The following is a 20331-nucleotide window of genomic DNA, read 5'->3' on the forward strand; positions in this document are numbered from 1 at the left end:
GGAGCTCCGTTGTTATCCCCACAGAGCCTCCCCAGCACCGAAATAGGATTAGGGCAGCTCAGGAACAGCCTCCTGCTGGGTCTGACTTTATCAAACCATCCCTGCCCTGAGCCCACACGTGCCACAAACCATCTCCAGCCAGGGCTGGCTCTGGAGACTCCCCAAAAACCACGATGCCAAAGGTGGATGTGGGAGATTCTTCCACGGGTTTGGCGCTGCCCTGGGACGGAGCAGCACCACGGGGAGCTGCTGGTGTGCTCCCGAGGTTTGCCCACGGGATTCCTTGGCTCTGGAGCGTGGCCTCCACAGAGCAGAGGTGGGGTGGAAGCAGCAGCACCTCCCCGGGGTGATTCCGTGACCTCCCCAATCTCGGGGCACATCGGGAGCTCCCGTGGCCGGGCGTGAGTCGGGTGGGTGCTGGTTGAGGTTTGCTCAGCAGCGGGGTCAGGGATGGTCACAAGATAAGGGTGGTGAGTCCCCGGTGTGACCCTGGACCGGGGCCAGCCCCAGTCAGCCCAAACCCCAGCCCAATCCACCTTCCAAAACGCTCCTGGTGAGTCAGGCTCCGAGTGTGCAGGTGTGGGGGTCTGAGCAGGTGCTCCCATCCATGGGCAGGGTGGCAGCTTGGCCCATGGATTTGCAGCCGGGTTTCTCCCAGGGAAAGGAGCTTCTCCGGGTGAGCCAAAGCCCAGCGCTGTGGCATGGCCAGGGTCCCATGGGGTGCTCTCCCAATGGGCTCCCCGGGACTAACCAGACGTGTTTTTCTCACCCGGTGCTTCAAAGAACTGCAGGAAAAGCTTTCGGGGAACTGGTTTCCCCAAATCCTGGCAGGGGAACTGCTCTGATGTGGGGACTGAGCTTCGGCTCAGCAGGACAAGCCCCTTCCTCTGCCATGTGCTTCAGTGCTTGGGCAAAGGTTGAACTCGACCTTGGAGGTCCCTTCCAACCTTTCTGATTCTGCTTTGGGAACCAGCTCCTTCTTTTTCGCTCTCAGGCCCCTCCTGAACCAGCCTCTTCCTCCTGGTGCCACGAGAAGCTTTGCAAAGGCGCCGCTGAGACAAGAGGGCAATTGCCTCTTTCATTCAGCAGCCCCGGTGCCTCCCAGACCCCACCTTTCCCCTTGAAAGACATTTAATTGACGGCTAAGCACCGGCAGAGAGAAAATACCCACTGGGCAGCTCCCAAAGTGCCGCAGATAATCATCAGGGTGCCCTACATACGGCTTGGCCGCCAGATCAGACGGGGCAGAAGAATCTGACATTGTTTAAAACGAACAGGAGAGGGAAGTAACGACTCCATAATTACTCACCTTGAGTTAATGGATGGTAATTACCCCGAGTAGGCAGTGGAGGAAGCTGTGACGGGCTGGCCCTGCAGAGTCATCAGGAGAGCTGGGAGGGTGCCCTCAGCTCCTCGCAGGCAGGGTGGCAGCCCGGCTCCGAGGGGGTTAAACTCCATGGGGCTGGTTGGGAATTTTTTTTTCTTCCCTTTTCCCTCCCTCCCGGGTTATTTGCAGCAAACAGAGCCTGGGTGGAAGGTCTGAGCCGAGCGAGTGTTCGCTCCTGGGGAGGCAGGGCTGGGAGTCGTTCGGCGCTTCCCGAGCCGGGCGCTGTCCCAGCCCGGAGCCCCCCAGTGCCACCCCCATGGGGGATGACATCGACTGGCTGGACCTGCCGGGCAGGTGGACCTACGGCGTGTGCGGGGACGGGCGCGTCTTCTTCATCGAGTACGTCCCGCCCGGCACCGGGGTGGGGTGGGAATGGGGTGGGATGGCGATGGGGTGACATTTTGGGGGGGGGGGGGGGGGGGGGGGGGGGCGGGGGGGGCTGCAGGGGGCGCAGGGTTTAGTTTGGGGTGGAAACAAGGGGTCCCCTTCCTTCTGCAGAGCTCTGCACGCCTCTGCTTTCCCCCCACTTCTCTCTTTTTGGGGCTGTCCCACCCTGGTGGATGCTGCTCCTCTCTGGCCCTAAAATCCAGTCCTTGCATTCCTTTCGCTGGAAGAATCACCTGTGTTGCAATGACCCTTCCCTGGGGACGGGAGGGGGCTCCTGGGCCCCCGCGGGTGCTGACGGCCCCTCTCCTTCCCTCCCACAGCGACGACACCAAGTCCACGAGCTGGGTGCACCCCGGCACGGGCTACTCCATCCAGAGTGGGCATTTCTCCTGTGCTGGTAAGGGATGGGGTGACCAGGAGCTGGAGGTGTGGGGTGAAACCCTCCAGAAATGCAATGGGAGACCCCAGAAAGCTGAGCCAGCGGGAGCTGCCGTGTGCTGGGGAGGGCTGGGGGCACTTGGAGTGATGTGGGAGGTGATGCTGCGTCTCTCCAGCACGGGGTTTCCAGCTGGAGAGATTCCTGGGGGGGCTCTTCCCTTCTACAGAGGCTCCTTGTGGCCTCTGAGACCTGTTGCCAATGGGGAGGGGACACAAACGGCTTTGGAATTGCAGTGTGAGCGTGTGAGAGTCCATCACAGCAGGACACAGCACCCCACGAGGGTCATGATCGCCCCTCAACTCCCTGCCCACGCACTCCTGCCCTTCTCCAGTGCTGCCTTTCCCGGGGGGGTCCCTCTGTGGGGGCCTCCCAGTGAAGGGAAGCCTCGGTGGGACACTGGGCATTGCTCCAGTGCAGCCCCCAACACCCACAGCAGGTCTGGCAGGGAGGGCAGGGGCCGTGTGGGGCGAGGAGGGTGACCCCTGGCTCTGCCCTGTCCTTGCAGGGCTGCCCCGAGGCTGGGAGGTGGACACCACGATGCACGGGGGCCTCTACTTCATCAAGTAAGTGGGGAGGGCCTGGGGGGGGAGAAGCTCCTGCCTCCTGCTCCCGAGAACCTTTGCATCCCGGGAGGAGGCTGGTCCTTGCAGGGATTACCTGGGCTGGTCTTTGCAGGGCTTAGCAGGGCCCAGACCCGGCTTTAGGGTCTGTCCTACCCTTGGGGCTGCCGGGGCAGGTGAATCCCACCCCGTCCCTGCACAGGCTCCTGTGCCGAGTCCCTGTTCCGGATGCAAAACTCTCCTCTGAGGGCTCTGGGAGCTCCAGGGGGGTGTGGGCGAACCAGCCAAGCCCCCCCCATCCCACGTCATCCCTCGGGGGAACATCCCCGGAGCCCGGGGGGGCTTTCTGGGGTGCCCTGCAGCCCTGGGAGGGGGTGGGTGACGCCGGGGGTCCCCGGGGCAGAGCACGGAGCAGGCTGTGCTGGCTGCGCCGAGCGTAACCCAGGGAGGATCCAGCCCCGGGGGCTGCTCCCGGTTCATCCCGGGGGGTTGTCTCCCATTCCCTCTTGCCCCCTCCTTGCCCGCAGCGCCGGAGCCGGGCCCTGGCGGGGTGATGTGGTGTCTAGACAGGCCGAGCTGCGGGCTGTGCTCCGGCTGCTGCCGGCTGGGGGTGTTCCAGGCGGGATCTTTGAGCCCGTCCCTATCTGGCTGCCGGAGGTTCCCCTGTGTGCCCAGACGGTTGTAAACCCGGCGAGAGCAAAGATCCCGAGGCGGGCGGGCTGGGGGCTGGAGCAAAGCACCGGGATTATCCAGTCTAATCTGGGAGCAGAGACAAGGTGTCCTTGAGTCAGCCCCATGCTCAGATCGTGCAGCCACAGCCGTGGCGCAGAGTGGGGCTGCCCTGTGACCCTCCTGCTCAGGTTGGAGCTCTGTGTGCCTGCAGCACGTCTGCCCTGCTCCCCCTGGGCAGGGATCACCTTCCCTGAGCACCACAGCTCCTGGGAATGGAGCAGGGAGCGGGGCTGCCACTGGATCAGGGCTGGAGAAGGGTCCTGCCAGCCCCACCTGAGCCATCACGGCTTAGGGGACCAAGTGGTGGCCCCTGTGCCCCAGAGGCTGGCACGGTGGTGCCAGGGCCCAGCTGTGGATAAGGGAACCACTGGCTCCATGTGATGCTGGGCTCCCTCCCACCTGTGCCAGCCTGGAGTGTGGAAGGGCAGCACCCAATCCCTGAGCCCTGTCCAGGTGCTTCCATGGGAAGCACTGCTGGAAAAAGGGATCTTTTCCACCCCAAACCTACCCCCAGCTCTGCCAGCAGAAGGAAAGGCCCTGCTGTGTCTGTGCCTTCGGGCTGGGAGCTGCTCCAGCAGCGCCCTGTGCCTCGTGCTGTGTAAGGGAGAAGGGAATACCCGGCCCCCAAACTGGCTGGGGGTGCTCAGCCTGCCGGGAGAGGATGAGGGGGCTCCCCCAAGAGCTCCCCAGTTGCTCACAAGCTTCCAGAGCTGTTTTTCAGCTCTCAGGGGGCTCCTGAGTGGCAGGAGGGCAGTGGGGGTAGAGCTGCCCCAGTGGATCCCTGATTTCCACGGAGCAGGGGAATGACCGGGGACAGTGGCCTTGGAGAGGGGGCAGCTGTAACTTTGGGGGTACAGGGGTCCTGCTGTGGGCTGGCAGGGAGGGAGGGTCTCACCCACCACTGTGGGGGACGCAGGAGGCAGAGCATGCAGTGAAAGCCACCCCCTGCCCAGCCCCTAATGTCCAGCTGGGGGGATTATGGGATCAAGGGCAGCCGCCGGCTTTTCCTTCCAGGAGAGCCCCTGTGTCCCCCCACCAGCTCAGTGGGGAGGATGGGAGGGCCCTCAGGGGTCTGAGCTCGAGGTGGGTGCAGGCAGGGCCCCACTGGGTGCAGGCAGGGTCCCACCGTGGGCCCAGCAGCTCCGACAGGCAGAAGTAGGGCAGTGCCATGGATCAGGGCAGTGCCATGGATCAGGGCACGGTGCCATTGCTGTAGGGCTGCAGTCCCAGTGCCTCTGTGCCCAGCTCTGGGAGCCACCCTGCCACCAGGCCAGGGCTGGGGGCCTGAGCAGGGCTGGGGCAGGTCCTGCCAGCCCCATCTGTGCCATCAGTGACCCTCAGCAGGGCCCGGGGGAGCGAGGGGTGGCCTTTGTGCTCCAGGGGTGCTGTGGCTGCTGGGAGCTCTCTTGCTGCCCATCCTCTGCATCCTCTCCCTGCAGGCAGCAATCCTGGGATGCAGAGTCTGGGATTGCTGCCTGACCCGCTGCAGAGGGTTCCACGACGTGCCTGGGAACAAATGAGCTTCCCTGTCCTGAGGGATGCAGGATGGAGGGGGGGAACAGGGGCCCGGCTGCTTCCCCAGGGATGCAGTGGGATGTGCAGTCCCGGCTGCTCCCTCCGTTCTGGGCTGTGGGGAGGGAGCGTGGTCCAGGCTGTCCCAGGAGATGCTGGGATGCAGAGGGGAGCGTGGTCCAGGCTGTCCCCCTGTTGAGATGCAGGAGGGTGCACAGTCCTGATGACGGGACGCAGGGAGGGGGGGATCTCTTCCAGCTGCCCCCCCCCCAGTGCTGGGATGTGGGGGCAGCACCATCCCAGCTGCCCCCTGACTCCGGGGTGCAGAGGGGAGCGTGTTCCAGGCTGTCCCCCCGATTCCGGGGTGCCACAGGGAGGGTGGAACGCGATCCCGGCTGCTCCCCAGGGAAGCTGGGGGGGGTGTTGTGGGGGTGTGCGGGGGTGAGGGGAACGTGGTCCAGCCCCCCTCGCGGGGTCGCGGGTGCCCCCGGTGGGGCACGGGGAGGGTCTGTGCGGTCCCCCCGGGGGGATGCTGAGGCGGGGGGCGGTGGGGGCGGCGCGGCCCCCCCGCCGTGCTCGGTGCCAGCCCGGCGTCACGTGCCGCTCGGTGGCCCCCGAGCATGCCCAGCTCCGGCTGCGGCTCCGGCTCCCGCTCCGGCTCGGGGCTCGGGGTGGCCGGGAGGATGCTGCGCCCGTAGGCAGCGCGGGGGGAACCGGCCGCTGCCCGCCCCGCACGGTGAGTGCCTCCGGCGCGGCTCCCTTCCTTCCTCCTCCTCCTCCTCTTCCTCCTCCTCCTCCTTCTCCCAGGCGCTGCAGGGAGCGCATCCCCTCATCGCGTGGGGGGAGCGAGCTGGGCAGGGGGGGCTCTCTTGGGGAAAAGGGGGGTGTCTGTGCTCCGGCCCTGTGGGCAGAGCAGGGTGTGGTGTGGGGGTCAGCACCCCCTGCACCCCCCAGGGTCCCCCCGGACCCCCTGCTCCTCCTGCCGAGCTTTCGGTGAGAAGTGGGGACCCCCCCGAGCTGTCCCCACCGTGTGTTTGTGTGCTGCGCGCTGGTCTGTGCCCCCGGACCCCCCCACCTGCGGGCTGGGACCCCCTCGGTTTGGACCCCTCAGGCTGGACCCGGCTCCACACACGGGCAGAACAGTGTCTGGACAGGACCCATCCCTTGGGGCCCTGTTTCAGCACCCCCAAACCCCGGGCTGGTGCCGGGGGGGGGCTCGGATGGGCCGGACCCCCCAGCCCCGCGTGCGCGGCCGGACCCCCGCGCCGGGCGCTTTGCTGCGGGCACGGGACGGGATGCGATGGATGGAGCCGAGATGTCGCGTCTGGCGCTTCCCGGGGATCCGAGACCTTCCCTTGGCTCCGCGGCTCGTCTCGCTGCCTACTGAGAGCGCAGAGCCGTCCTCCTCCTCCTCCTCCTCCTCCTCCTCGGCGGGGAGGAAGGGATGTGCTGCTGCGCCGTGCGGGGCTCCCGGGCCCCCCTGCCCCGGGTGTCTGGCAGTGCCGGAGACGCGCGAGCCGCAGCCGCTGCCCTGAGCCCTCAATCGCAGCTTTGTTGCGCCGCTGCGAGATCTGAGGGAACAGGGGCTGATTCATCACATGATGGGGCATGTTAATACGCCACCAGTCTATTAAACCCCAGCGGAAGGGGCTGGACCGGCCGCCCTCCGGCGGGGCTCGGGGGGGGGGACCCCAGCGCCGGCCGCGGGACCCCCGTGCACGATGGGAGGGGGTGGGGGAGGTCCGGCCCCTCCATCACCTCTGCGCGGGGTCTTTGCCGCCCTCCGAGGGCTGCGGGGTGGGAGGGCTGAGTCCTGTGCTCAGTGTGATCCACCTGGCCCCGCCATCCCCCCCGTGACGTGCCGCGGTCCCTTGGGTGCAGGGGGGGCCGAGCCCCCGCTCCAGATGGCCGCGGGAGCCGCTCCGTAATCCCTGCGTGCGGGGAGGTGAGAGGGGAGCTGCGAAAGGGGGGTGTGCGCGGCCATCCCGGGGTGAGGAGGGGAGCGAGGAGGCCGGGAACGGAGGGAGCCGGGGTGGCATTTGCTGCGGGAATGGTCCCCCCGGGCAGGCGAGGCTGCGGCGCCGCAGCCGGAATCGGCAGCGCCGGAATCGGCAGCACCGGGCGGCTTCTCCCACTTCTGCGCGTCAGGAGCGTTTGCATCCCCGCTGTGCATCCTCCTGTGCATCCCACAGCGCATCCTGTTGCAAATCCCATCGTGCATCCCACTGTGCATCCCACTCTGCATCCCCGGCTCCAAGCCCCCAGCTGGTCCCGCGCTGCGGGGCCGTGCACACGCGTGTGCTCACGTGTGCGCTCGCCGGGCTCCGTGTGCGTGTGGCTGCTCCCGTTCCCTCCCCTGAGCCCCGCTGGCATTACCTCATCGGGAAGGAGAGCTCCTGTCCTGCTCCAACCTGTACCGGTCCCTCTTGTCCCCTTTGCCCTGCTGGGGGAGGACGAGGCTTCCCATGGGAGCTCTTTCCCTCCTCCCCGGCAGCGCTGTGGCTTTGGGGACACCCGGTGCTGTCACCCACCCCGAGCCACCCCCCCAGGGACCCAGAGCCAGGATTAGGACTCCCAGAGAGGAGGAGGTGGCCGAGGCATTAGAATTCCTGGATATCTGCTAAAAATCCCATGGGAAGCCCAAAGCCAGGCCCCTCTGGCCTGGCTGTGTGTGCCCTGGGCAGAGCCTGCCAGGGGAGCAGCCTCTGCACCCCCAGCCCTTACCAGGGACCCTGGTGAGCCTTGGACCCCCTCCTGCTGCACTGGGCCCCCAGTGCCCCATCACTGGGGCTGTGGGGAGGGGTCCCTGCCTTCCCGGGCAGGGCCTGGCACAGGGGTCCCCCTGGCAGACGCGGTGACAGGGTGACGCCTGGCACCGGGCCGGCGCTGGCCTTGCTGGGAACTGTGTTTTTCCTGCTGAGTTCCCATAGAAACAGGCGGGAGCAGCCGCTGGGCTGGCGAGGATGAGGGAGAGGAGGGATGGGCAGGAGGGTGAGCTCCATGGCTGGCACTGCCGGGGCGAGGCGGCTGCGCCGGGTGCCAACTGCTGTGAGGGCACCAGTGACCGTGACCATGCTCCCTGCCCTGGGGAGGGGACACCAGCATCACCCCGGCCACGGGTCACCGTGCCATGGGCTGAGCGTGTGTGTGTGTGTTTTCACTGTGTGTGTGTGTTTTCACTGTGTGTGTGTTTTCCCACGTGTGTGTTCACACCCCCGCCCCGCAGCCAGGCCTGGCATCGGGCACAAACACCGCCCCAGATGGGCAGCGAGGGGTTTAATCCCCCCGAGGCCTTTTGAACCCGTCGCAGCAGCAGCCGGGCAGGGCCGTGGGTTGTCTCCTGCTCCATCTGTGCCCCCGGGAATCAGCCGGGCCGGGGATTTCTCCTGGCCGGCTTTGCGGGCTGGCGGGGAAAGCGCGGCCCCGGCTCCGTCACCGCTTCTCTCTCTCTCTCAGGCGTCAGTAGTAGCATCCCCCACTCCTGTTTTCCTTAGCTGGAAACATGATAATCCGCAGCAGGCAGGAACAGTGCATCAAGGAATGTGCTGTCTCCTCTCCAGCCTCGTTCCTCCCCGGGATTCTCAGCCCTACACCCACCCAGGGAACTCCTGGTCCGCAGGCAGCCCCTGCCCGCTGCCCCACGGGGAGGTGGATACCTCGTGCCCTGCCAGCCCTCTGCTCCCAAACATCCCTGTTTTCCTGGCGCTGCTGGAGAGCAGCCCCCCCTGCATGTGGCACAGGCAGCTGGAAACCTGCAGAGAGAGGGAGGGGGGATGCGTTCTGTGTCCCACCCCCCAGCCCTGCCTGCTCCTTCCACCATCCCAAGCTGGAAAACGCCCCGGGAATGGGTCTTTCAGTGCAGGCAGGCTGTTGTTTTTCAGCGTGGATTGGGTTTGGTTTCAGTTTTCACTCGGTGGCAGCAGCACGGGGAGCCCATTCCAAGCCTGTTTGGAGCCCGGCGAGGGCTCCCCAGCAGCGGCTGCGGGGTGAGGTGGCTCCAGCCCTGGCATGCAGGGAATCAGGTTGGATCCAGGGAATCAGGTTGGATGGTGGCAGTGGCCGGTTGTGCCCTTAATCTGTGAATTCACTAAAGCTCTTTAATAAAGATTCAAAGTCACCAACTTCTCAATTAAGGGATGAGGCAGCTCTTGATCCCTGTTTCTGGGTCAGGCGGAGAAAGGCCATTTAAGACCTGGGCGACTCCTTTGATGTTTCCAAGGGTGAGGACTCGGATAAACACCTGGCCAGCGTGGGCTGGGCACGAGGACATGTGGCTTGGCCACCTCTGGGGCAGGACCTGCAGCCTGGAGTCCAACCCCGGCTGCTCCTGAGTCATGGGCTGATTTTTGGGAGAAAGTGGAGCTGCTGGAGCGAGTCCAGAGGTCACGGAGGTGCTCCAAGGGCTGGAACAGCTCTGCTCTGGAGGCAGGTTGAGGGAGCTGGGGGTGTTCAGCCTGAAGAGACCTTAGAGCTCCTTCCAGTGCCTGAAGGGGCTCCAAGAGAGCTGGAGAGGGACTTGGACAGGGGTCTGGAGTGACAGGACAAGGGGAAATGGCTTCCCATGGCCAGAGGCCAGGATTAGGTGGGATACTGGGATGAAATTCCTCCCTGTGAGGGTGGTGAGGTCCTGGCACAGGTTGCCCAGAGAAGCTGTGGCTGCCCCATCCCTGGAAGTGTTCCAGGCCAGGTTGGACGGGGCTTGGTCTAGTGGAAGGTGTCCCTGCCCATGGCAGGAGGTGGAACAAGATGGTCTTTAAGGTCCTTTCCGACCCGAACTATGATCCTATGAAAGTCTCTCCCCCTCTCCCCGTGGAGCACGGATGCTCCCTGCCGTGTGGTGCTGGGGATGCTCTGGGATGCCCTGGGCAGTGCCACCAGCCTTGCAAGGTCCTGCCACTGCCACACTCTCACTGAGGCCGAGAGGGCCCTGTCCAGCCCCATCCAGCTCTCCCAGAGCAACCAGGGAGGCTCAGGAGTTTGGTTGGACCCTTTGGACTCAGCAGGAGGGTCTCCTTTCCCTCTGGGTGTGCCCATGGGTGGTCTGCACCCTGCCAGAGTCCCCCCCTGCTCTCCAGGGTGCTTCTAACCCTCTGTTTACCTCAACAACAGCCTCTCACATGGGTGTTAATTGCAGGAGCTGGCAAGGCACTAATTAGGGGATAATGAGAGGCCTTTTGTGTGTGCGTGGCTGCCTGGTGACAGATGCCCCTCTCCGAGCAGCCGTCGGGTTGGTGATGTTCCATGTCCATGATCCCTCTGGGCCGTGTCCATGATCCCCCTGTGCCATTTCCATAATCCCTCCGTGCAATTTCATGATCTCCCTGTGCCATTTCCATGATCCCCCCGTGCCATGTTCCTGATCCCCCTGTGCACGCTGGTGATCCCCCTGTGCCATGTCCACAATCCCTCCCCTGTGCCGTGTCCATGATCCCCCCCGGGGCCGTGTCCCACTAATCCCATCTCCCCAGCTGCTCCAGCCTGGCACAGTGGGGCAGCCTGGAGGTTTCTCAGAGCCCCAGAGGATCAGAGGAGCTCCCACCCCTGCGCTGGGGGACGCGGTGGCTGCGCAGCTGCTCCGAGCCCCCGAGTCCCGCCGGTGATTCCGCAGCCGCTGGAGCCTTTTCAGCGCAGCCCTTTGTTCTCGGAGCAGGGAGGCAGGATCCGGGCTCAGCATCCCATGTACCATCCCTCCCCGTGCTCGTGTCCACGTCCCTGGGTGACTGGAGTTGGGGACTGGGACTGGGCTTGTCGTGGCGGTGACCAAGCAGAGAGAATCCTCCTGCATCCTCCTGCTCCTTCCCACATCCTCCCGCATCCTCCCGCTGCTCCGGCACCCGTGTTCCTGCCGCCAGCAGGGCCGTGTGTGTTCCTGCTGAGCAGCGAGAGGCTGTTGTTGCTCTCCTCCTGCCTGCAGCCATCGGGAACACGGAGCTCTGAGCATTCCTTACGTAACGCCAGCAGCGGCTCCGGCAGCTCGGCGGCACCGAGGCCTGGACCTCGCACCCAGGGAAGGGCACCGTGTTGGGAAGAGGTGTGTGGCTGCTGGATGCCTCCGTGGCACGGTGGGAGCGCCAGCACGGGCTGGGCTGAGCGGGAGAGGCCTCTCCGTGCGCAGCCGGGGCGGGAGCGCCGCTGTCCCGGAGAGCCGGGAATGCTGTGCCGTGGGTCGGGCTCCCGGCAGAACAGCCAGGACCAGTCTGGCAGCACCGGCCGCCTGCCAGCCCTGCTGGGCCGGTCCCACAGCAGCCGGGGGGATGAGCCCTGTGCTCATCCCTCATCCCGGGGCACCTGGAGCATGGAGGTGCTGCACGCCCGGGCCGTGCGGTGGGTGCTGGGGGCCGTGCTCCGTGCCAGGTGAGGATGGGGGGGTGTGGGCACAGCATGCCGGGGGGGAACAGCTGGAAAACTCCACCCTGCTGGCACTGCCCCCGGCAGCTGCACACCCCCGGCCTGGGCTGGGCACACAGGAGGGTTTGAAGGGTCAGGGTGGGAGGTCCAGGACCCTCTGTGGTGGGCACTGAGCCGTGGCAGGTGGTGGGTGCTGCGGTGCCAGGGATCCAGGGCTGATGGCAACCAGAGCTGAGCGGGTTCCAAGGGCTCCGTGGGGATGGATGATGAGGACAGGCCTGGCTGCAGCTCAGTGTGAGCTCAGCACCATCATTCTCCAGTGCCAGTGTCTCATCCCCTCCTGCTCCTCCACCTCTGTCCCGCTCTGTGGTTACAGGAGGTGAATCCCCCTCCTCCCTGGCTTTGCAGGGATCTACTTCCAGCAGTGGAAAACCCTTTGGCAGTGGCAGGGTTGTGACTCTGTGTGTCTCAGGACCCAGCAGGCAGGTGCAGGATGAGGCAGCCACACCACGCTGGAATTCCATGGCTGGAATTGGGCAGCTCTGCATCCCTGACACGCCGAGAGCGCATCCGGGGGCGGCTCAGCTCCCACTTCACATCCTGCTCTTCCTTTTCACCCACGTCCTCGCAGTCCCTGGAGTCACCATCACTTGTCCCCGTGTCCCCCCTGTCCTCAGGGGTCCCACAGCCAGGACCCACACCCCAGGGACTCAGCTCTGCTCCCCCTTTGCAGGGTGACTCTCAGAGGGGGCAGGAGGACCCCCAAACTCTCGTCTCCCGGCCGCCTGCTCGATGTACTGAAACTAATTTTCCAGCCTTTATTCTTCCGGAGAATTTGAAGAGGCGATTGCACCCTCAGGGCCCAGAAAGCTCAGGCAAATCAGGAGATAGAAATCTGCCTCTGTGGGATTGTTTTGGAGCCAACTGCCTGGTGCCCGTGTGCCAAATCCGGGGGGCTGGGGGGGTCCCGTGGATGGGGGGGTGTTCCCTGGTTCCTCAGCTGGGCCGATTTTCTTTGCCGGCTCTGCCCCGCGAGCACAGGGGGGTTGTTGTTTTTCCCCCTTCCTTTTTTTGTCGTGGTTTTTAAACGCCTGTTTGGCGGATGTGCAAAGGCAGTGACCTTTCCCGGGGCCGCCCGGAGCTCCGGCTGCTCTCCCGCCTGTCAGGGAGATGAGGGATTCGGGAGCTACGTGGTGCAAACTCCCGGGCCTCGGGGCTCCAACGCTCAGCTGCGATCGCGGTGATGAGTTCCCGGAGGGGAGGAAAGAGCTCGTTTCCCGTCTCTCTCTCCCCGTGTGTGCCCGGAGATGCCAGGCCCTTCACCAGCCCCCAGTGCTGCTGCTCCCCGTCCTCCTGCAGCCCCTCCCTGCCAGCTGTTATTGGTGTGACCTTGTCCCCGTGGCTGGCACGGGAGGCTCCAGGGGCAAAACATCCCCCTGTCCCCCCGAGGGTGCCCCAGGATGGGCAGTGTGGGATGGGCACGGGGCACAGGGATGGGTGCCAGGGGGAATGGTCTGGCTCCTGCCCCTGACCGCTGGCTCTCAGCCATCTGCCCCCTTCCCCAGTGTCCTTGGTGTCCTCCCTGGCTGTGGACAGGCCCACGCTGGCCCACCACAGATAACCAGGAGCCGGCAGGAATGTTACTTATGCGGGTAAAGTTCACCTGCCCCCAGGAGCTGTCCTGGCACGGGCTCACGGGGTTTTGGGGTGACCAAAAGCAGGGCTGTCCTGTCCCTGGGGTGACAGGGTGGCCCCTTGTCCAGGTGCCACCAAGCCCTGGCTCTGCTGGGAGCAGGCTCAGGCTCCCAGGAGGGTGCTCATGGGCAGCAGAGCAGCACAGACCCCAATTCCCATTCCCGTGGGGGCATCCTGGGATTCCCATCCCAGTGGTGGGATGGGGCTGGTGGGATGGGGGTGCTCTCCAGCGAGGCAGAGCCACTGCTGGTGGTTTTGGGGTGCAGGGGAAGGTTGGTGCTGTCAGATGCCCTGGGGCAGAGGCAGGGAGCAGGACGCCTTAAATAGGGAAACTGAGGCACGGAGCCAACCCAGTGGGAATTAGAGCCCGTGACCTCCCGTGCCTCCGTCTGACGTGTCCCATCCCTGCTCCGGAGAGCTCCCGAGGTTTCGGGGGTGGGGGTGTGCCTGTGCACACGTGCCCTCCCTGGCACCCAGCAGCCCCATTTCCTGATCGGGTTTGGGTGTTGCCATCCTATAATTAGTCGGTAATTGCTCTCTAATGAGGCAGCAGTCCCGCGGCGCGTCTGCACTTCAGAGGGCTTCCCCTGCCCCTCACCACTCCCCGCAGCCCCCCAGGGTCGCCCCTCGAGCCCCGGCCCCTTCCGCGGGGTCTTGTGCCGGCTCCTGCGAGCGGGATGGAGAGATCCGGGGCGGGATGTCCTCGGAGGGGTCTCCTCCGCGCTCGTCCCCTCCCGGCGGGTGGCACTGGGGGTCACCGGGCGGTGGCATGTGCCCGCAGTGCCCGTGCCAGCCTGGCAGCCTGCCCCGGCTCCTCTCAGCGCTGCCTTTCACTCCCTCCTGGCACCAGCCCCGCTGCCTCCGGGGCTCTTTGGGGATTTCCTCTTGCCTCGCCCCCGCTCGTCCCCGCTGGCACGGTCACCCCGCTGGCAGGGTCCCGTTCGCCTGACCCGCGGCCCCCGTGCCCTCCTCCCGCACCACCCCGGGGGAACAGCCACCCCACCCTGACCCCGTGTCCCCCCAGTGCCACCGAGTGGGTGCCCCGCTCCTCTCCCAACCTCCAATCCCGTTCAATCCCCCTCCGCCCCGCGGCGGAACAGAGAGTGCCAGGTATTTTTAGCCTGGCACGGATGCTGGGAGGCAAACACGCGTGGAGGGGGGGGGTGTTTTGGTGTTTCTTTTTTTTTTTTCTCTTTTAATCCTCCTATTTTAAAGGCCAGGCTGGCTCTGCCGGGGGTGGGGATGCCCACGCGCTGGCAGATCCCGTGTGGAGATCCTGGGAACGGATGGGGTGGCACCGAGTTCGCCTGGGAAGGAGAAGGGGACGGGCACCGGGGCAGAGCCCCTCTTTTGGGGCGACCCCGGGAGCTGCTCTGCCCTCCCTGGGGTGGGTTTCCATCCTCCTGCTCTGGGATGTGCTGTTGCCCCTCGGGGGATGCTCAGCCCCGGATGCGGTGAGAGGCAGTGAGGAGGAGGAGGAGGAGGGACAAGGAAGGCTCAGGTGTGTGTGCCAGCCCCGGGTGAAGTCCAGGTGCCCCCTGCTCGCTCCCAGGGATTTGTTTTCCCGGGCACAGCTCTCCTTTCAGCTCGGCTGAGCAGCAATGATCAGCAATTCCGGTTTTTATGGCAGCCCTAATGATACCGGGCTGGGGGTGCCCCCCCTCACCCCCTGTGCTGTCAGGGTTCCCCTGACAAATCATTTGCTCTGTTGCGTCTTTTTTGGTGTTTCTGAATTTTTTTTTTTTTTTTTTTTTAATTTAACTTTTCCCCTTTCCCCTGAATCAAGTGGCTTTTCTGATTTGGAAACAACAAGCGGCAGGGAACGTAATGAATCTTTTAAAGCTCCTCAAGGTGAGAGGTTGTGGGGAGGGGGGTGCTGGGGGGGCGTTTGGGGTGTGCTGCACCCCTCAGCCTTGGGGTGCAAGGGCTGGAGGAAGGGTTTGTGGTATCAGCGAGGCTGCCTGGGGCCTTATCTTATCCCTGGGCTTATCACCAGACATGCTTGTGCTGCAGATAAGCGGGACCTTGGGTTCAGGCGGGGGTTGTCTGGGGGGAGATGCTCCGTGTCCCAGTGCTGGGGCCTCCTGGGCAGCAGGGACGTGCTGGGGGGGCTGAACCCCCCGCTCAGGGGTGGAGGGTCCCTCTGTGGCTCCCCAAAACCTCGGTGTGTGAGGGTGGGAGCACAGAGCAGCCCCTCCTGCAGCCTCCGAGCTCCCACAGGAGGGACCTTCCCTTGCTCTGATGGTGCTGGGAACAACCTGTCAGGTTTGGCCCTGTCCCTTCTTCTCTGTAAGCAAAAGAAAGCGGAGAAAAATCCATTTTTAGGCCAACTTGGTGGCTGTGGGCACATCTAGATGCTTAAGTAGAAGAGGAGGATTCAAAACACCCGAGGAGGAACCCCAGCTTCAACCCCGACCCCCAAAATCTCACTCTGTGCCTGGACCACGCCAGTGATCTCTGCTCCGTTCCCAGGGATTTGTGTGCTGCTGGAAGAAGATGATTTTGGTTGCTGTGGGGCCGTGTTGGTGTGACCAGAGGAGCTGGAGAGGGGGACTGTCCATGCCCAAGCAGTGCCCAGTGCTCACAGGGCACGCAGTGGGTGCTGTCCCGGGGGGCCAAAGTCCCTCGGGGTGACCCTGGGGAGGAAATCCCTGCCCGAGGCTGCCTCACCCCCTCATCCCCAGTCAATCCAGCCTCTCCAAAGGCAAATTTGCTCTTCCAAATTACCCTCGTGGGTATGCTGGGGGTCAGGGTGCTGCAGGGGCTGGACCCACCGTGTGGGTGCCCCGTGGGAAGGGTCCCCACGCCCTGTGCTGTGGTGGCGTGTCCTTAGGGGCTCTGGGGGCAGCTGGTGGCCCTGCCCAGAGGGGAATGGATGCCCCAGGAGCTCCTGCTGTGCCTCCCCGTGCTCAGGCAGGGCCGGGAGCTCGGCAGGCAGGTGGCTGGGGCGATGCTGCTGCTCGTAAACAGGCTGGGATTGTTTGTGCGCCCCAGGGCCGCTTGTGCAACCGGGGCGGGGAGCTGGGAGCTGGCTCCGAGCACTGCGGGGCTCCCCACACCCCACATGGAGAATCCTTGGCCGGATCCAGCCCCGGGAGCACCGGGAACACGCTCTGTCCCTTCTCAACCCCGAGCTCCCTGGCGCAGAGACGCGGCCGCAGGAAGGAGACGACCCCGCTGATCCCACTGGGATCCTCTCCTTGCCACGGAGCAGCTTCAACCCCAGCCAGGGAAGCAGTTGTGGGACTGCCCTTGGCCACGGGCAATGCCTGGGACTGTCCCTGTGTCCCTGAGCAGGACGCACCCCATGGCCACGGCAGCAGAGCCCAGCCTTGCTCCTGGTATGTGGCCACCCCGGTTCTGGGCTGAGCCCGGAGAACAGGGAAAAACAGGGCAGGGGTTTGTTTGACCCGCTGGAGGAAGCGGGGAAGCCCTTCCACACCAGGAAGTCCCGCGGTGGCATGAGGAAGTCCTGGGGTGGCACAGCGTGGCCACAGCCTGGCTCTCAGCCAGCGAGTCCCTGGTGGGAAGAGGGTCCCACCGGGATGGCAACGGGCTCCCACCACCCTGGGTGCCCTCACTTCCCATCACTGCCGGGTGAGGGGGCAGTTTTCCGTGACCACAGGTGACCGAGTCACCTGATCCGGGGAGGTGCCGAGCCCTTCCCGCCTGTTTTACCAGGTTAAAAACTGTGCTATTTGCTTTTCCCACATTGCCAGTTTGTTCCCATATCGCCAGGAAGGTGGTGCCCATCCGGTGCCCGCCGGTGGATCCCTCCCCCCTTTCCCAAAGCCCGCTCCCACTGCCTGAAGTTGTATTTGAACTGGGAAGTTCAAATGCACCTGAAGCACCACCCAAACCAGCGTCGGGCTTCACCTTGAGCCGCTGCCAGCCCAGGGGGGGCCGGGACGGGTGGCAGGGGGATCGGATCCGGTGCCGCCGGAGCGCTGGCAGCGCCTGGCGTGGCCGGGAGCAGCGGGAGTGGCGTGAGAGGCAGCGCACACGGGGGTGTGTGTGTGTTTATATAGGAAGGAGCCAACCTACAGGTTCAGGTTTCAGCCCTCGTTTACCAGCCGGGCTGTTCCTGCCGCACTCAGACGCGGCGGATCCCGGAGGATCCCGGAGGCGAGCGAAGCTTCTCCCCCTTCCTTCCCCACCAGCGCCGGGGGGTTCCGACCTTGGCACCGACCCACCACCCTCCCCACGGGCAGCAGGTAGGCTGGGCTGGCTGTGGCTGTTCTGTCCTCGCAGCTCCTAGCCCGTGGTGGGATTGAGGAGGGGATTGGAGGGATGGACGGAGACTCCAAGGGCTGGAGGTGCAGGAGAGGTTTGTGCGGCGCCAGGGCGGCCAAGGGTCGGGTTTGGGAGCCGCTCGCCACGGGGAGGGAACACGGCCCCAGATGTCAGCACGGGAGAGGCCCTTCCACCGTTCCTGCGGGCAGGTGGCACGGCACACCGGGCACAGGCAGGTGGCACAGCACACCGTCACACCGGGCACGGGCAGGTGGCACAGCACACCGTCACACCGGGCACGGGCACGGCCGTGGCGCGCGGGAAGGGCTGGCTGGGCTCTGCCAGGGGCTGAACTCCCGGCAGGAGCTGAAGGGAAGGTGTGGCAGCACGGTAGGGCTGGCAGGGCCGGGAGTGGGGCAGAGGCAGTGCCTGCACAGAGCTCTGCTCCCAGCCGGGATGCAGGAGGGATCCTGCCCACCCTGTGGGCTGTGGCTGGGGGGTTCTCCCTGTGCCCTGTGCCAGGGGCTGGCTCTGAAATGTGTGGGAGCTGCTGTCCCTGTCCTTAGCGAGCTGGCTGGGAATCTCCTGCAGATTCCAGCTGTAATCTCCTGGAAGTGCTGCTTGAAATCACCTCTCAGGGGAGAGGCACAGCTGTGTCACCTGCTCTGTTCCATTTAAGGGGATGTTTTAGAAAGGCCCCTTTAAAGTGACCCTCCTCTGTGCTTTCCATCCCACTGCTCCCAGGCATCCACAGGGATGCCCAGGAGGTGGGAATGAGCTTCCCACTGCTCTCCAGTGCTGGCAGGGTGGTGGGTTTGAAGCTGAGCCTGGTCCTGGCACCATCCTGTTGTCCCCTCCCCTATTGCTCCGTCGATGGTGGGTGAGGGGCTGGGCTCCCTCCTCCCAGCACTGTACCCTTCGCTCCATCCCGGTGCCACAGGGCCACAAATTATTTGGTGACAAGGAGGGACCTTCAGCAGCTTCTGGAGGTGCCCAGCTTGGCACAGAGCTGGGGTGTCACCTCTGTTGTCCCCACCAGGGGATTGCTCCATCCTGCTGGGACAGGAAGAGGCGGGGAGGGAAAAGGCACCAGGGCAAGCCGAGTGCATGGATGGCTTTTCCCACTTGCTGGTTTCCTGAGGAGTTGAGGTTTGTGATCACGTTCCCTTGTTCATTCCCTTGATTCCCAGTGACTTGTGGGTCACACTGGGCTGGGGACACTGGTCTCCACGCACGTGGAGCATCCTGCCAGACCCAAGCCCACAGAAAAGCAGGAGCCACGGTGCCACAGGCACCTGCTGAAGTGATCTCCCACCTCTCCACATGTATCATCCCATCTGTGCCCTCTGGAAACTCGGGACAAGCCTCTGGCTCTTCCCAGTTCCTTGTGGGGGGCAGCCACCGTGCTTGGTCCTCTCATGCAGCTCCTTGGTCCCAGCTGCCTCTGAGTGTCTTTGGGGGGATCCTGTGACCGTCCCAAGGGGCTCATCCAGGGTGGCAAAGGCATCACCCAGAGCTCTCTCCAGGCTGGGACTGGCTCAGCTCCAGCGCCAGCCTGGCTTAGGGATCCCGTCCTTCCAGCTTCCCTCCCCAGGCACGGCAGATCCCGAGGGCTGCAGCTCCTTCAGGGCCCAGGGAGGGCTGGGACCACATTTATTTACATGATGCTGGGGGAGAAGGAAGGGGGAACTGGCAACAGGCTGCTTGCAAATGGGATTTCTGGGAAGTGGAAGGCTGGCGCGCGTTCAGCCTGGAACTGTCCTGATTTCCAATTGGAAACATCCCACGGTGACTAAACTTCATTCAGGGGATGATCTCGCTCTGCAGAGCTGCTGAACCCGCCCGTGGCGCTGCGGGGGTGGCTGTGGGAGGGGGACAAGGGACACGGGCAGGGCTGTTTGGTGACACAGGGGGTGTGTCCTGTCCCCACGCTGGCTCTGAGCCACCCCGGGAGACTCCGAGGCTCCGGTTGGGTGGCTGTGAGGGGTTCTCAGCTCCCTCTGGTTTCCCTCAGCGTGTTCCTCGCGTTGCCCCTGCAGCTGCTCCCCCGGGGCTGCTCTCGGCTCTGTGCACTAATGAGGACGCGGGTGGGAAGCTGGGAAGGAGCTGGGAACGAGCGGTGATTCACCGGGAAGCTGTTCCCGGCCATCCCAGGCACGGTCCTGCCACGCCAGGGCGTGGTGGGCTGGAGGTGACAGCAAATCTGGGCTGTCACATCTGAGGGCAGCGAGGGGAACTGCTGTGGTTCCCCCTGGGATGCTCCACACCGGGACGGCACCACTGCCAGAGCCAGAGGAAAACTCGGCAAAGGCAGCAGTTCCTGAGCCCGATCCTGGGATCTGAGGGGGCCTGTGCGTGTTTGCTTTGCTCTGTTTGCTTAGGAACAAACCTCCTGCTTTGTGGGACTCCTGGTTCCCGCTGTGTTGGTACACAGAGGCCGGTGGGACGGGCACATGCCCAGGTGGCTCCAGGGCTGGGGGCTGCTGGTGCTGGCGCAGGAGGAGCTGGAGGCATCCATGAGTGCCAGGCTCAGCTCCTGGGACCTGCTGTGGGCACTCAGGAGCACTTTTGGCTGCTCCACACATTCACTGGCACCCACACCATGACCACGGGCTGCTCCCAGGGCCGTGGGACACGCTGCAGGTGGATGTGGGGTTGGAGAGCTGTGGGCAGCCCAGAGCTGCCCGGATCCAGCACTCTCCCGTCCTTGGGAGCTGTTTGGTGCAAAGCACTTGCACAACCCCGGCCGTGCCCGTTGCGTCACAGCCGGTTACAAACTGTTCCGAGCCCTGCAGAGGTACAGGATCAGATCTAAAAATGGAGAGTTTCCCCATCCGCCGACATCACACCCAGGCCGACGCAAGGGACGTGTGGCACCGCACCGGGAAGGCAACTGGGACACTCCTCGTGCTGCTGGGGGGGGGTGACAGGCTGCCCGCGGTGACAACCTGCGGCTGGGCCGGCTCCTGCCCCTCCATCCCCGTGGGCACACGTGGCTGTGCTGGGCCATGGGGGCCGTGGGAGCGTGCCTGGGATCC

At 64.7% G+C, this 20331-nt stretch overlaps 1 protein-coding gene across 4 annotated transcripts in view; it reads left to right on the forward strand.

Annotated features, from left to right (window-relative positions):
• The first annotated feature begins 5679 nt into the window (after nt 1–5679).
• PLEKHA6 (pleckstrin homology domain containing A6) overlaps nt 5680–20331 on the forward strand; it is a 43155-nt gene continuing 28503 nt past the window's right edge. For 2 of the 4 annotated variants that reach the window (XM_027695098.1, XM_027695109.1), the window contains exon 1: nt 5680–5753. The gene's annotated coding sequence lies outside the window, so the exon portion shown is untranslated. Of the gene's footprint in view, nt 5754–6790; nt 6963–17111; nt 17275–20331 lie in introns of those variants that run through there. The other 2 variants (XM_027695101.1, XM_027695100.1) reach the window with 2 other exon arrangements.

Source organism: Neopelma chrysocephalum, unplaced genomic scaffold (assembly GCF_003984885.1).
Source record: "Neopelma chrysocephalum unplaced genomic scaffold, ASM398488v2 Primary Assembly neopelma1_100, whole genome shotgun sequence".
In the NCBI taxonomy this organism is placed as follows: Eukaryota; Metazoa; Chordata; class Aves; order Passeriformes; family Pipridae; genus Neopelma; species Neopelma chrysocephalum.